At 61.5% G+C, this 15,000-nt stretch overlaps 2 non-coding genes across 2 annotated transcripts; both read left to right on the top strand.

The window, feature by feature from the left end:
* The first annotated feature begins 11,304 nt into the window (after positions 1-11,304).
* Positions 11,305-13,119, top strand: LOC142792706 (small subunit ribosomal RNA). The gene has a single exon (XR_012891149.1). It is a non-coding gene; the product is annotated as a small subunit ribosomal RNA (ribosomal RNA).
* Positions 13,120-14,838: 1,719 nt separating this feature from the next.
* Positions 14,839-14,991, top strand: LOC142792695 (5.8S ribosomal RNA). The gene has a single exon (XR_012891138.1). It is a non-coding gene; the product is annotated as a 5.8S ribosomal RNA (ribosomal RNA).
* The last annotated feature ends 9 nt before the right edge of the window (positions 14,992-15,000 follow it).

Consider the following 15,000-nt stretch of genomic DNA (forward strand, 5'->3'; position numbering starts at 1 on the left):
CAGTACTCAAAACAAGGCTCGACCCTAAACCGCGCAAAGTACGAAAGGAACCGCGCGGTAGGGGCTCGAGACAAAGCTCGGCCCTAAACCGCGCCAAGTACGGAAGGAACGGCGCGGAGAGGGCTCGAGACAAAGCTCGACCCTAAACCGCGCCAAGTACGGAGGGAACAGCGCGGCTAAGGGCTCGAAACAAACCCTAAACCGCGCCAAGTACGGAGGGAACAGCGCGGCTAAGGGCTCGAAACAAACCCTAAACCGCGCCAAGTACGGAAGGAACGGCGCGGAGAGGGCTCGAGACAAAGCTCGACCCTAAACCGCGCCAAGTACGGAGGGAACAGCGCGGCTAAGGGCTCGAAACAAACCCTGAACCGCGCCAAGTACGAAAGGAACGGCGCGCAGTAGGGGTTTAAAACAAAGCTGGTCCCAAAATCGCGCCAAGTACGAAAGGAACAGCGCGGTCGAGACTCGGAAGAAAAAGCTTTCAAAGTGTCGTAGCACGATGCACACTGCTGTTCGTGTGGAACAAACGTGACTACCGTGCTGTACGGTGGAGTTCTGTGCGCAAAAGCGGCGCGTGTGTTTCTAAGCACCACAGCGTTGTGTCAAAAAAGAGGTGCCTGAGAGAAACGCATGCGACTGCCGTGCTTTGCGGCATAGCACCGTGCGCAAAAACGGTGCGCATGCAAGAGGTGTCAGAGCTAGCGAACTTGTGCCACGAGCAACAGGTCACTAAAAGCCTATAGATGACGGTGTTGGAGGAAAAGAAAAATATCGAGAAAGCACTGCGGTGTGCCGTGCGTAGGGACGGGCGCGCGTGCCACATGCCGCCGAAATATGGGTGTCGGAGAAAACAGAGTGCCGCGCGTAACGAGGGGCGCGCGTGTTACAGAGAGATATGCCCAAACGCATGAAAGTGTACGCAGGTGTCCTAAGGCAGTTTTTTTTTTTTTTCCTCATTTTGATGTCGCCCCGGCTGACGCGGTTTTCGTTTTTCCGTGCCGCCCCGGCTGACGCGGTTTTCGTTTTTCCGTGCCGCCCCGGCTGACGCAGTTTTTGCGCCGCCCCGGCTGACGCGGTTTTTGCGCCGCCCCGGCTGACGCGGTTTTCGCGCCGCCCCGGCTGACGCGGTTTTCGCGCCGCCCCGGCTGACGCGGTTTTTGCGTCGCCCCGGCTGACGCGGTTTTCGCGCCGCCCCGGCTGACGCGGTTTTCGCGCCGCCCCGGCTGACGCGGTTTTTGCGTCGCCCCGGCTGACGCGGTTCGGACTTTGCACTTTTTGGCTCACCCCGGCTGGCGGCCCACTCACTCGATCGCCAGGTCTGTTTGCCCCGGTGGTTCCACCGCCAGGCTTAAGCGCGAACTTTTTTTGTTTGTTTTCTTTTGATTAAGCGCAAGCTTTTTTCTTTGTTTTCTTTTGATTAAGCGCGGGCTTTTTTCTTTGTTTTTTTTTTTATTTCGCCCCGGCAGACGCGGTTTTTGCGCCGCCCCGGCTGACGCGGTTTTTGCCGCCCCGGCTGACGCAGTTCGGACTTAGCACTTTTCGGCTGTGCCTGGCTGGCGGCCCACTCACTCGATCGCCATGTCTGTTTGCCACAGTTTTCCCGGTGGTGCCGCACCCGGGCTCGCCCCGGCTGACGCAGTTTTCGCGCCGCCCCGGCTGACGCGGTTTCGTGCCGCCCCGGCAGACGCGGTTTTCGCGCCGCCCCGGCTGACGCGGTTTCGTGCCGCCCCGGCAGACGCAGTTCGGACTTAGCACTTTTCGGCTGTGCCTGGCTGGCGGCCCACTCACTCAATCGCCATGTCTGTTTGCCACAGTTTTCCCGGTGGTGCCGCACCCGGGCTCGCCCCGGCTGACGCAGTTTTCGCGCCGCCCCGGCTGACGCGGTTTCGTGCCGCCCCGGCAGACGCGGTTTTCGCGCCGCCCCGGCTGACGCGGTTTCGTGCCGCCCCGGCAGACGCAGTTCGGACTTAGCACTTTTCGGCTGTGCCTGGCTGGCGGCCCACTCACTCGATCGCCATGTCTGTTTGCCACAGTTTTCCCGGTGGTGCCGCACCCGGGCTCGCCCCGGCAGACGCGTTTTTTTTTTTCTTTCGCCCCGGCTGACGCAGTTTTCGCGCCGCCCCGGCTGACGCGGTTTCGTGCCGCCCCGGCAGACGCGGTTTTTTGCGCCGCCCCGGCTGACGCGGTTTTTGCCGCCCCGGCTGACGCAGTTCGGACTTAGCACTTTTCGGCTGTGCCTGGCTGGCGGCCCACTCACTCGATCGCCATGTCTGTTTGCCACAGTTTTCCCGGTGGTGCCGCACCCGGGCTCGCCCCGGCTGACGCAGTTTTCGCGCCGCCCCGGCTGACGCGGTTTCGTGCCGCCCCGGCAGACGCGGTTTTCGCGCCGCCCCGGCTGACGCGGTTTCGTGCCGCCCCGGCAGACGCAGTTCGGACTTAGCACTTTTCGGCTGTGCCTGGCTGGCGGCCCACTCACTCGATCGCCATGTCTGTTTGCCACAGTTTTCCCGGTGGTGCCGCACCCGGGCTCGCCCCGGCTGACGCAGTTTTCGCGCCGCCCCGGCTGACGCGGTTTCGTGCCGCCCCGGCAGACGCGGTTTTCGCGCCGCCCCGGCTGACGCGGTTTCGTGCCGCCCCGGCAGACGCAGTTCGGACTTAGCACTTTTCGGCTGTGCCTGGCTGGCGGCCCACTCACTCGATCGCCATGTCTGTTTGCCACAGTTTTCCCGGTGGTGCCGCACCCGGGCTCGCCCCGGCAGACGCGTTTTTTTTTTCTTTCGCCCCGGCTGACGCAGTTTTCGCGCCGCCCCGGCTGACGCGGTTTCGTGCCGCCCCGGCAGACGCGGTTTTTTTGCGCCGCCCCGGCTGACGCGGTTTTTGCCGCCCCGGCTGACGCAGTTCGGACTTGGCACTTTTTGGCTGAGCCTGGCTGGTGGCCCACTCACTCGGTCGCCATGTCTGTTAGCCACAGTTTTCCCGGTGGTGCCGCACCCGGGCTCGCCCCGGCTGACGCAGTTTTCGCGCCGCCCCGGCAGACGCGGTTTTCGCGCCGCCCCGGCTGACGCGGTTTTTGCCGCCCCGGCTGACGCAGTTCGGACTTGGCACTTTTTGGGCTGAGCCTGGCTGGCGGCCCACTCACTCGATCGCCATGTCTGTTTGCCACAGTCTTCCCGGTGGTGCCGCACCCGGGCTCGCCCCGGCAGACGCAGTTTTCGCGCCGCCCCGGCTGACGCGGTTTCGTGCCGCCCCGGCAGACGCGGTTTTCGCGCCGCCCCGGCTGACGCGGTTTCGTGCCGCCCCGGCAGACGCAGTTCGGACTTAGCACTTTTCGGCTGTGCCTGGCTGGCGGCCCACTCACTCGATCGCCATGTCTGTTTGCCACAGTTTTCCCGGTGGTGCCGCACCCGGGCTCGCCCCGGCAGACGCGTTTTTTTTTTCTTTCGCCCCGGCTGACGCAGTTTTCGCGCCGCCCCGGCTGACGCGGTTTCGTGCCGCCCCGGCAGACGCGGTTTTTTGCGCCGCCCCGGCTGACGCGGTTTTTGCCGCCCCGGCTGACGCAGTTCGGACTTAGCACTTTTCGGCTGTGCCTGGCTGGCGGCCCACTCACTCGATCGCCATGTCTGTTTGCCACAGTTTTCCCGGTGGTGCCGCACCCGGGCTCGCCCCGGCTGACGCAGTTTTCGCGCCGCCCCGGCTGACGCGGTTTCGTGCCGCCCCGGCAGACGCGGTTTTCGCGCCGCCCCGGCTGACGCGGTTTCGTGCCGCCCCGGCAGACGCAGTTCGGACTTAGCACTTTTCGGCTGTGCCTGGCTGGCGGCCCACTCACTCAATCGCCATGTCTGTTTGCCACAGTTTTCCCGGTGGTGCCGCACCCGGGCTCGCCCCGGCTGACGCAGTTTTCGCGCCGCCCCGGCTGACGCGGTTTCGTGCCGCCCCGGCAGACGCGGTTTTCGCGCCGCCCCGGCTGACGCGGTTTCGTGCCGCCCCGGCAGACGCAGTTCGGACTTAGCACTTTTCGGCTGTGCCTGGCTGGCGGCCCACTCACTCGATCGCCATGTCTGTTTGCCACAGTTTTCCCGGTGGTGCCGCACCCGGGCTCGCCCCGGCAGACGCGTTTTTTTTTTTTCTTTCGCCCCGGCTGACGCAGTTTTCGCGCCGCCCCGGCTGACGCGGTTTCGTGCCGCCCCGGCAGACGCGGTTTTTTGCGCCGCCCCGGCTGACGCGGTTTTTGCCGCCCCGGCTGACGCAGTTCGGACTTAGCACTTTTCGGCTGTGCCTGGCTGGCGGCCCACTCACTCGATCGCCATGTCTGTTTGCCACAGTTTTCCCGGTGGTGCCGCACCCGGGCTCGCCCCGGCTGACGCAGTTTTCGCGCCGCCCCGGCTGACGCGGTTTCGTGCCGCCCCGGCAGACGCGGTTTTCGCGCCGCCCCGGCTGACGCGGTTTCGTGCCGCCCCGGCAGACGCAGTTCGGACTTAGCACTTTTCGGCTGTGCCTGGCTGGCGGCCCACTCACTCGATCGCCATGTCTGTTTGCCACAGTTTTCCCGGTGGTGCCGCACCCGGGCTCGCCCCGGCTGACGCAGTTTTCGCGCCGCCCCGGCTGACGCGGTTTCGTGCCGCCCCGGCAGACGCGGTTTTCGCGCCGCCCCGGCTGACGCGGTTTCGTGCCGCCCCGGCAGACGCAGTTCGGACTTAGCACTTTTCGGCTGTGCCTGGCTGGCGGCCCACTCACTCGATCGCCATGTCTGTTTGCCACAGTTTTCCCGGTGGTGCCGCACCCGGGCTCGCCCCGGCAGACGCGTTTTTTTTTTTCTTTCGCCCCGGCTGACGCAGTTTTCGCGCCGCCCCGGCTGACGCGGTTTCGTGCCGCCCCGGCAGACGCGGTTTTTTTGCGCCGCCCCGGCTGACGCGGTTTTTGCCGCCCCGGCTGACGCAGTTCGGACTTGGCACTTTTTGGCTGAGCCTGGCTGGTGGCCCACTCACTCGATCGCCATGTCTGTTAGCCACAGTTTTCCCGGTGGTGCCGCACCCGGGCTCGCCCCGGCTGACGCAGTTTTCGCGCCGCCCCGGCAGACGCGGTTTTCGCGCCGCCCCGGCTGACGCGGTTTTTGCCGCCCCGGCTGACGCAGTTCGGACTTGGCACTTTTTGGGCTGAGCCTGGCTGGCGGCCCACTCACTCGATCGCCATGTCTGTTTGCCACAGTCTTCCCGGTGGTGCCGCACCCGGGCTCGCCCCGGCAGACGCGTTTTTTTTTTCTTTCGCCCCGGCAGACGTGGTTCCCCCCCCCCCCCCCCCTTTTCGCTCGCCCCGGCTGACGAGGTTTTCGCGCCGCCCCGGCTGACGCAGTTTTCGCGCCGCCCCGGCTGACGCGGTTTCGTGCCGCCCCGGCTGACGCGGTTTTCGCGCCGCCCCGGCTGACGCGGTTTTTGCGTCGCCCCGGCTGACACGGTTCGGACTTTGCACTTTTCGGCTGTGCCTGGCTGGCGGCCCACTCACTCGATCGCCATGTCTGTTTGCCACAGTTTTCCCGGTGGTGCCGCACCCGGGCTTGCCCCGGCAGACGCGTTTTTTTTTTTTTCTTTTCGCCCCGGCTGACGCAGTTTTCGCCCCGCCCCGGCTGACGCGGTTTCGTGCCGCCCCGGCAGACGCGGTTTTTTGCGCCGCCCCGGCTGACGCGGTTTTTGCCGCCCCGGCTGACGCAGTTCGGACTTTGCACTTTTTGGCTGAGCCTGGCTGGCGGCCCACTCACTCGATCGCCATGTCTGTTTGCCACAGTTTTCCCGGTGGTGCCGCACCCGGGCTCGCCCCGGCAGACGCGTTTTTTTTTTTCCTTCGCCCCGGCAGACGTGGTTCCCCCCCCCCTCCGTCTTTCTTTTTGTTTTTTTTTTTCGCCGCGGCTGAAGAGGATTTTTCGGTGCCTCGACGCCCCGGTAGTCGCGGTTTTTCCGTTTCCGCACGGCCCCGGCTGACGCTGCTCGGTCACAGTCGCCTTTTGTGAGGATTGCAGACTTCTTGAGCGCGGGTGTTTTTTTTTTGTTGTTGTTGTTGTTTTATTACGCATTCGCTCCAGCAGACGCTGTTTAGACTTTTTGTTTCCTCTTTTATCCTGCGACGAGGTGACGAGGTTTATTCGGTGCCCCGCCGCCCCGGCTGAAGTGATTTTTCCTGTCCCGTGCCGCCCCGGCTGACGCGGTTGGGACTTCGCGTTTGTTCGGCCGCCACGGGTTTTGGCGCACTCGCTCGGTTGCTTGTTGTTGCCACTTGTTGCGAACCCAGGTTTCTTGAGCGAGCGCGGGCGTTTTTTCTTCCTTTCTTTCTTTGTTCTATGTGTTAGCGAATCGGCCTTTAATATCACACGAGGACTCACAACCAACAATTTTCAGTTTGAAGTGTAAAAAATCTGCAGGTGTTGACGTAACTGACTTGCCCCGTACCCTTGAGTACATCCATGAAGTTCTCGTAGTACTACTAAATCGCATTATTCCAAGTGGAGAAATTCCCATAAACTTGCAAACCTCTACACGAAAATCGGTGCGCGTGATAAAGTTGAAAATTATCGTCCGATATCAAATGTGCCTTCTATAACACAAATTCTAGGAAAAAAAAAAAAAACACTTGTTCGCCGTTTTCTGCGCCGTGACTGGCAGCACTCCGGCGAAGCGAAACGGGGTCGATTCGAGCACGATATCGGCGTCTTTCGACGTGCTCGCCGGCGACCGTCGCACGAGTACGTCGCACGAGCGCGTCTGCCGGGGCGCCGTTTGCGAAGCCGACGCAAAAGTGGGAACCGCCGCTCGGATGATCGCCGCTTTCGGCAGAGTGAGTGTTGGCACTCCGGGGAAGCGAAACAGCGTGAATGCGCCCACGAAATCGGCGTATTTTGAAGTGCCCGCCGGCGACCGTCGCACGAGTACGGTAAACCGCGTCAGCCGGGGCGTAGTTCGGGACGCCGACGAAAAAGTGGGAAGCGCAACTCGGATCTTCGCCGTTTTTGCAGGAGTGAGTGGCGGCCCTCCTGCGAGACCAAGAAGCATCGATTCGTGCACGAATTCGGCGCCTTTCGACGTGATCGCCGGCGACCGTCGCTCGAGTAGGGCAAACCGCGTCTGCCGGGGCGGGCTTCGGGACGCCGATGCGAAAGTGGGAAACGCTGCTCGGATGTTCGCCGTTTTTGGCCGAGTGAGTGCTGGCACTCGGGCGAAGCCAAACGGGGCCGATTACGGCACGATATCGGCGTCTTTCGACGTGCCCGGCGGCGACCGTCGCACGAGTACGGTAAACCGCGTCAGCCCGGGCGGAGTTCGGGACGCCGATGCGAAAGTGGAGAACGCCGCTCGGATCTTCGCCGTTTTTGGAGGAGTGAGTGGCGGCACTCCGGAGAAGCCAAGGAGCGCCAATTAGCGCACGATATCGGCGTCTTTCGACGCGCTCGCCGGCGACCGTCGAACGAGTAGGGCAAACCGCGTCTGCCGGGGCGGGGTTTACGACGCCGACGCAAAAGTGGGAACCGCCGCTCGGATGTTGGCCGTTTTTGGCAGAGTGAGTGCTGGCACACCGGCGACGCGAAAGAGCGCGAAAGCGCCCACGAAAGTGGCGTATTTGGACGTGCTTGACGGCGACCGCTGCAGGAGTACGAAAAACCACGTCAGCCGGGGCGAGCGACCCACGGCGGTCTGGGTGCTTATCGCTGCTATTATAGGGGCACCCCGGCAGACGCAGAAAAAAAAAATTTTTTTTCGACCTTCTTTTTTGCTGGTCGAGCTCGGGTAACCCAGGTCGCAATGGGAGCCGCGCACGAAAGCGGCGTCGCGAGACGCGTTCGCGGTCGCTAGTCGCACGAGCTCGGCAACCGCGTCAGCCGGCGCGGAGTTCGGGATGCCGACGGCTAAGTGGGTACCGCTGCTCGGATGTTCGCCGTTTTTGGCCGAGTGAGTGCTGGCACTCCGGCGAAGCGAAACGGGGCCGATTCGGGCACGATATCGGCGTATTTCGACGTGCTCGCCGGCGACCGTCGCACGAGTACGGCAAAGCGCGTCTGCCGGGGCGAGGTTTGCGATGCCGACGAAAAAGTGGGAAGCGCCGCTCGGATCTTCGCCGTTTTTGCAGGAGTGAGTGGCGGCCCTCCTGCGAGACCAAGAAGCATCGACTCGCGCACGATATCGGTGTCTTTCGACGTGCCCGCCGGCCACCGCCGCACGAGTACGGCAAACCGCGTATGCCGGGGCGGGGTTGGCGACGCCGACGCAAAAGTGGGAACCGCCACTAGGATGTTCGCCGTTTTTGGCAGAGTGAGTGCTGGCACACCGGCGACGCGAAAGAGCGCGAAAGCGCCCACGAAAGTGGCGTATTTGGACGTGCTTGACGGCGACCGCTGCAGGAGTACGAAAAACCACGTCAGCCGGGGCGAGCGACCCACGGCGGTCTGGGTGCTTATCGCTGCTATTATAGGGGCACCCCGGCAGACGCAGAAAAAAAAAAATTTTTTTCGACCTTCTTTTTTGCTGGTCGAGCTCGGGTAACCCAGGTCGCAATGGGAGCCGCGCACGAAAGCGGCGTCGCGAGACGCGTTCGCGGTCGCTAGTCGCACGAGCTCGGCAACCGCGTCAGCCGGCGCGGAGTTCGGGATGCCGACGGCTAAGTGGGTACCGCTGCTCGGATGTTCGCCGTTTTTGGCCGAGTGAGTGCTGGCACTCCGGCGAAGCGAAACGGGGCCGATTCGGGCACGATATCGGCGTATTTCGACGTGCTCGCCGGCGACCGTCGCACGAGTACGGCAAAGCGCGTCTGCCGGGGCGAGGTTTGCGATGCCGACGAAAAAGTGGGAAGCGCCGCTCGGATCTTCGCCGTTTTTGCAGGAGTGAGTGGCGGCCCTCCTGCGAGACCAAGAAGCATCGACTCGCGCACGATATCGGTGTCTTTCGACGTGCCCGCCGGCCACCGCCGCACGAGTACGGCAAACCGCGTATGCCGGGGCGGGGTTGGCGACGCCGACGCAAAAGTGGGAACCGCCACTAGGATGTTCGCCGTTTTTGGCAGAGTGAGTGCTGGCACTCCGGCGAAGCGAAAGAGCGCGAATGCGCCCACGAAAGTGGCGTGTTTGGACGTGCTTGACGACGACCACCGCAGGAAAACGAAAAACCACGTCAGCCGGGGCGAGCGACCCATGGCGGTCTGGGTGCTTATCGCTGCTATTATAGGGGCACCCCGGCAGACGCAAAAAAAAAAAAAATTTTTTTTCGACATTCTTTCTTGCTCGTCGACCTCGGGTGACCCAGGTCGCAGTGGGAGCCGCGCACGAAAGCGGCGTCGCGAGACGGCTTCGCGGTCGCTAGTCGCACGAGCTCGGCAACCGCGTCTGCCGGGGCGGAGTTCGGGACGCCGACGGCTAAGTGGGAACCGCCGCTCGGATGTTCGCCGTTTGTGGCCGAGTGAGTGCTGGCACTCCGGCGAAGCCAAACGGGGCCGATTCCGGCACGATATCGGCGTCTTTCTACGTGCTCGCCGGCGACCGTCGCACGAGTACGGCAAAGTGCGTCTGCCGGGGCGGGGTTTGCGACGCGTACGCAATAGTGAGAACCGTCGCTCGGATGTTCGTCGTCTTTCGCCGAGCCAGTGCTGGCACTCCGGCGAAGCCGAACGGAGCCGATTCGGGCACGATATCGGCGTCTTTCCACGTGCTCGCCGGCGACCGTCGCACGAGTACGGTAAACCGCGTCAGCCGGGGCGGAGTTCGGGACGCCGATGCGAAAGTGGGAAGCGCCGCTCGGATCTTCGCCGTTTTTGGAGGAGTCAGTGGCGGCACTCCGGTGAAGCCAAGGTGCGCCAATTCGCGCACGATATCGGCGTCTTTCGACGTGCCCGCCGGCCACCGTCGCACGAGTACGGCAAACCTCGTCTGCCGGGGCGGGGTTTGCGACGCCGACGCAAAAGTGGGAACCGCCGCTCGGATGTTCGCCGTTTTTGGCAGAGTGAGTGCTGGCACTCCGGCGAAGCGAAAGAGCGTGAATGCGCCCACGAAAGTAGCGTATTTGGACGTGCTTGACGGCGACCGCCGCAGGAGTACGAAAAACCACGTCAGCCGGGGCGAGCGACCCACGGCGGTCTGGGTGCTTATCGCTGCTATTATAGGGGCACCCCGGCAGACGCAGAAAGAAAAAAAAAAAAAATGGGGACATGGCGTGCGTCACCGTGCGGCTTCGCAGCGTTGCCGAAGTCGCCGAGCCCTTCGACTGAGCCGAACGGCGGACAGGGAACGTTGGTCGGCCGTTCTAACCTGTCGGTGCCACGCCGAGACGTCGTTAAGGAAAACCGCGTCGTGGGCCTCTACGACGCCGTCGAGTCGTTGTACGTTTGGTGTCCAGCGTGTCGGCGGCGAGTAGCGGACACGTCGTTCACGACTTCGGTCTTTCGCAGTCGACGCGAACTTGCGGAGAGTCGTGGTGCCTCACGTTTTCGGCAGAAACCGCGGCGGAATTTTCCCGTGCGTGCGCGCACGACCTCGGTGCTGTGCCGTCAGCGTAGTGTTGCACAAACTCGTGGCCTACCCAAGGTGCGGTACGTTTGCGGCCGTATCCTCGGTGGGAATTTCGTGAGTAGGGTCGCAAATTCTACGACCTCGGCGGGTTTGAGAGCGACGTAGACTTGTGGCACGCTCAACGTGCCACACGTTTCGGGGCACACCCGCGGTGAAATTTTCTCGAGTACGCTCGTATTAGTGCCCAAGGAGGTCTGGGTACTTATCGCTGCTATTATGTGGGGGTTCTCGTGAGCGGCGTACGCGAAAGCGACCGGGTGTCTGATATGCGGCGGGCTTCGGCCTCGTCAAGCGTGTCCTCGGGTCTGCTCCAGGGGAATCCACGGCAGTCGTCTGCAGCCTCATCCGCTTGATGCGTTAGGGGCTGGTTGTCGGACGGTGCCGTTTTACCACGATATCGAGGTGTGTTCCGTGTCGTCCTCGGGCGATTCAGATGCGAAAGCGCCGAAGACGCGGGCGTGACCCGTCGTCTGGCGGCTTTGCAGTCTCGGCTCCGTTGCTAGTTCCGGCCGGTCCACCGACAGTGCAGCGGGCTTGGGCAACCCGCACGGCGCGACCGAGTCGATGCAACGAAAAAGAGCGAGCATGAACGTGCTTCTTGCCGCACGGCTCCCACTCGTCTTTCGGGAAGGTTGTGCCGTAGCGAGCTCGAACGCCGTCATCTCGGAGTGCAAAATAAGCGTGTTGGGGCGCCTGAAGGTGGCCTCCGCCGCACACAGACTGCGTCCGGCCCGCCGAAGGCGAGGACGGACGCGCAGTCGAACGATTACCTGGTTGATCCTGCCAGTAATCATATGCTTGTCTCAAAGATTAAGCCATGCATGTCTAAGTACATGCCGAAATAAGGCGAAACCGCGAATGGCTCATTAAATCAGTTATGGTTCCTTAGATCGTTTCTTCCTACTTGGATAACTGTGGCAATTCTAGAGCTAATACATGCAGTGAGCCTGGAGCCCTTTGGGTAACGGGTGCTTTTATTAGACCAAGATCGATCGGGTTTCGGCCCGTATTGTGTGGTGACTCTGGATAACTTTGTGCTGATCGCATGGCCACGAGCCGGCGACGTTTCTTTCAAGTGTCTGCCTTATCAACTTTCGATGGTAGGTTACTTGCTTACCATGGTTGTTACGGGTAACGGAGAATCAGGGTTCGATTCCGGAGAGGGAGCCTGAGAAACGGCTACCACATCCAAGGAAGGCAGCAGGCGCGCAAATTACCCACTCCCGGCACGGGGAGGTAGTGACGAAAAATAACAATACGGGACTCTTTTGAGGCCCCGTAATTGAAATGAGTACACTCTAAATCCTTTAACGAGGATCAATTGGAGGGCAAGTCTGGTGCCAGCAGCCGCGGTAATTCCAGCTCCAATAGCGTATACTAAAGCTGCTGCGGTTAAAAAGCTCGTAGTTGGATCTCAGTTCCAGACGAGTAGTGCATCTACCCGATGCGACGGCTCGGACTGAACATCATGCCGGTTCTTTCTTGGTGCACTTCATTGTGTGCCTCGAGATGGCCGGTGCTTTTACTTTGAAAAAATTAGAGTGCTCAACGCAGGCGAGTCGCCTGAATAAACTTGCATGGAATAATAGAACAAGACCTCGTTTCTGTTCTGTTGGTTTTTGGAATACGAGGTAATGATTAAGAGGGACGGACGGGGGCATTCGTATTGCGGCGCTAGAGGTGAAATTCTTGGACCGTCGCAAGACGAACTACTGCGAAAGCATTTGCCAAGAATGTTTTCATTGATCAAGAACGAAAGTCAGAGGTTCGAAGGCGATCAGATACCGCCCTAGTTCTGACCATAAACGATGCCAACCAGCGATCCGCCTGAGTTACTCAAATGACTCGGCGGGCAGCTTCCGGGAAACCAAAGTATTTGGGTTCCGGGGGAAGTATGGTTGCAAAGCTGAAACTTAAAGGAATTGACGGAAGGGCACCACCAGGAGTGGAGCCTGCGGCTTAATTTGACTCAACACGGGAAAACTTACCCGGCCCGGACACTGGGAGGATTGACAGATTGAGAGCTCTTTCTTGATTCGGTGGATGGTGGTGCATGGCCGTTCTTAGTTGGTGGAGCGATTTGTCTGGTTAATTCCGATAACGAACGAGACTCTAGCCTATTAAATAGGTGCGGGGTTCCCAGCACCTTACAACCTTCTTAGAGGGACAAGCGGCTCCTAGCCGCACGAAACAGAGCAATAACAGGTCTGTGATGCCCTTAGATGTCCGGGGCCGCACGCGCGCTACACTGAAGGAAGCAGCGTGTCTTTATCCCTGTCTGAAAAGACTGGGTAACCCGTGGAACTTCTTTCGTGATTGGGATAGGGGCTTGCAATTGTTCCCCTTGAACGAGGAATTCCCAGTAAGCGCGAGTCATAAGCTCGCGTTGATTACGTCCCTGCCCTTTGTACACACCGCCCGTCGCTACTACCGATTGAATGATTTAGTGAGGTCTTCGGACCGATGTCCGGCGCGGCCTTTCGGTTGCGCCGGTCTGTTGGAAAGATGACCAAACTTGATCATTTAGAGGAAGTAAAAGTCGTAACAAGGTTTCCGTAGGTGAACCTGCGGAAGGATCATTAACGGATTGTGAAGGGTGAGCGCCTCAGCTGCGTCTGCGCCCGACACTTTCTGCCGCTGACCCCGTTTGGACGCGGGGTCGGCTTTTCCCCACGGGGCTGCCTGAATGTGGAGCGGCACCCCGTGACAAATTGTTGCGCCCAGCGGACGCCAACACCGCGACCTTGGACGGTCGGCCAGGTGGCGGACGCGGGTACAAACGGCGCAACGCACTCATAGGTCGGCTTTCGACCCGCCACTGCACCGTGGCTCGAAGCGCTCGAAATGCGCGACCCGACCGCTGCGGGACCGCCTAGTACTGTAAACAGGAGCGGCGGAGCGCGAACGGCGAGTCGTGGTTACGTCGGTAGAAGGCGAGGCTGCGCGTTCCCGAAACGCCAGCCGAGTGCCCTCCCGACCGTTCGAGCGTGCAAGAACGAGACCCGACAATCGCGCGGCGACTGCCAAGTACGAGAGGAACGGCACAAGCGTCGGCGGTCGGTCAAGGAACTGGCGATGTGACGGGTCCGCTGTGCACCAGTGCATACCGTCCCGCCGTCCGCGGCAAGCGCCTCCGCGTCCTCGGGTGACGGAGGCTGCCGGTCGGTTCTTGCAGGCGAGGGATCTCGCTGGCACCGGTTCGCGTTGACGCGCGGCCGGTCATGGCACGGCGATGCGACGGCCGAGGTGCGCAGTACTCGATGGAGGAACCGCACGCTCCGATGACCGTCCCGCCCTCCGCGGCGTATGCGTACCGACCGTAATGGTTGCAGCAGCGCCGGCCGGCTTTTGAATTCGCCACACGAAACACGGTGCGAGATCGCGGTTAGGGGAGCGTCGACGTTGCCAGGCGTTTTGCTTGCTGCCGAGGGAAAGGCGGCACGGCCACGTCGCGCTCGTCGCGATTAGCGGGTCTGCGCGCTTTGGGAAGGTGCCGCAACGACTTGCCGAAAGAGGAAGCACGGAAGAACGAGGGACTTGGACGTCCCGACAATTGAACGCACTTGCGGCCAGGCCCTTGCTGGCTTCGTTCTTCCGCCTCGAGTAGGCTCGTACGCGGCTCCGGCGCCGAAAGTGGTCCTTGGCACCGACTTCGGTGGACGTGGGAAGTGCCGCGCAAGTACGGCGCGCCTGGCTCCACCTGTTGGCTAAAGTAGGCAGCCGGATCGGCATTTTGGTGTGCGGTGGCAAACCGTGGATGCGAAAAAAGCTTGTGCGATTTCGTGGAACAAAAAGCGGGGGTCCCCCTTTTTATGCGGAGGAGACCGACCCGCCTGCCGTGGTGAACCGCGACGCCACGGTAAAAACGGGAGAGGCTTGTCGATGGGACCGTGCATCCCGCGCTCCACGGAGGCCGGGAGGCGGCCGCCCGAGGAAATGTGTAGCCGTCGAGGCCCGCATCTGCGTGCACTCTTATCCAAATGGGTGTACCGCAGGCATTTTCTGGTTAGGCGGGCCAATGAGAGCGAGCACACAACGATACCTACGGGTCCGGCTTGGAGAACCGGCTTCGACGCCTCCCGAGTATTTATAGAGGGGTGGACCACGAAAGCACTCGCAAGTAGCGAAAGCGAAACGCCGTCCGAAACACACCGTTTGCTCGATTTGCGGCAGCCGAAAAAGGCGCGGCAGAGTTTTGGAGTCCAAGCGTGCGCTGAAAAGCGCCCTTCTTGGCCACTGTTTGGCCGAGTGCCAGAAACGTTTGGTTTTGACTGTACGGAATTGAACAAACACTTTTTCACGACTCTAAGCGGTGGATCACTCGGTTCTCGGGTCGATGAAGAACGCAGCCAGCTGCGAGACTTGGTGTGAATTGCAGGACACACTGAGCACTGATTCTTTGAACGCACATTGCGGCCTTGGGTCTTCCCTTGGCTTCGTCTGTCTGAGGGTCGGATCACATA

This window comes from Rhipicephalus microplus, unplaced genomic scaffold, assembly GCF_043290135.1.
Source record: "Rhipicephalus microplus isolate Deutch F79 unplaced genomic scaffold, USDA_Rmic scaffold_232, whole genome shotgun sequence".
In the NCBI taxonomy this organism is placed as follows: domain Eukaryota; kingdom Metazoa; phylum Arthropoda; class Arachnida; order Ixodida; family Ixodidae; genus Rhipicephalus; species Rhipicephalus microplus.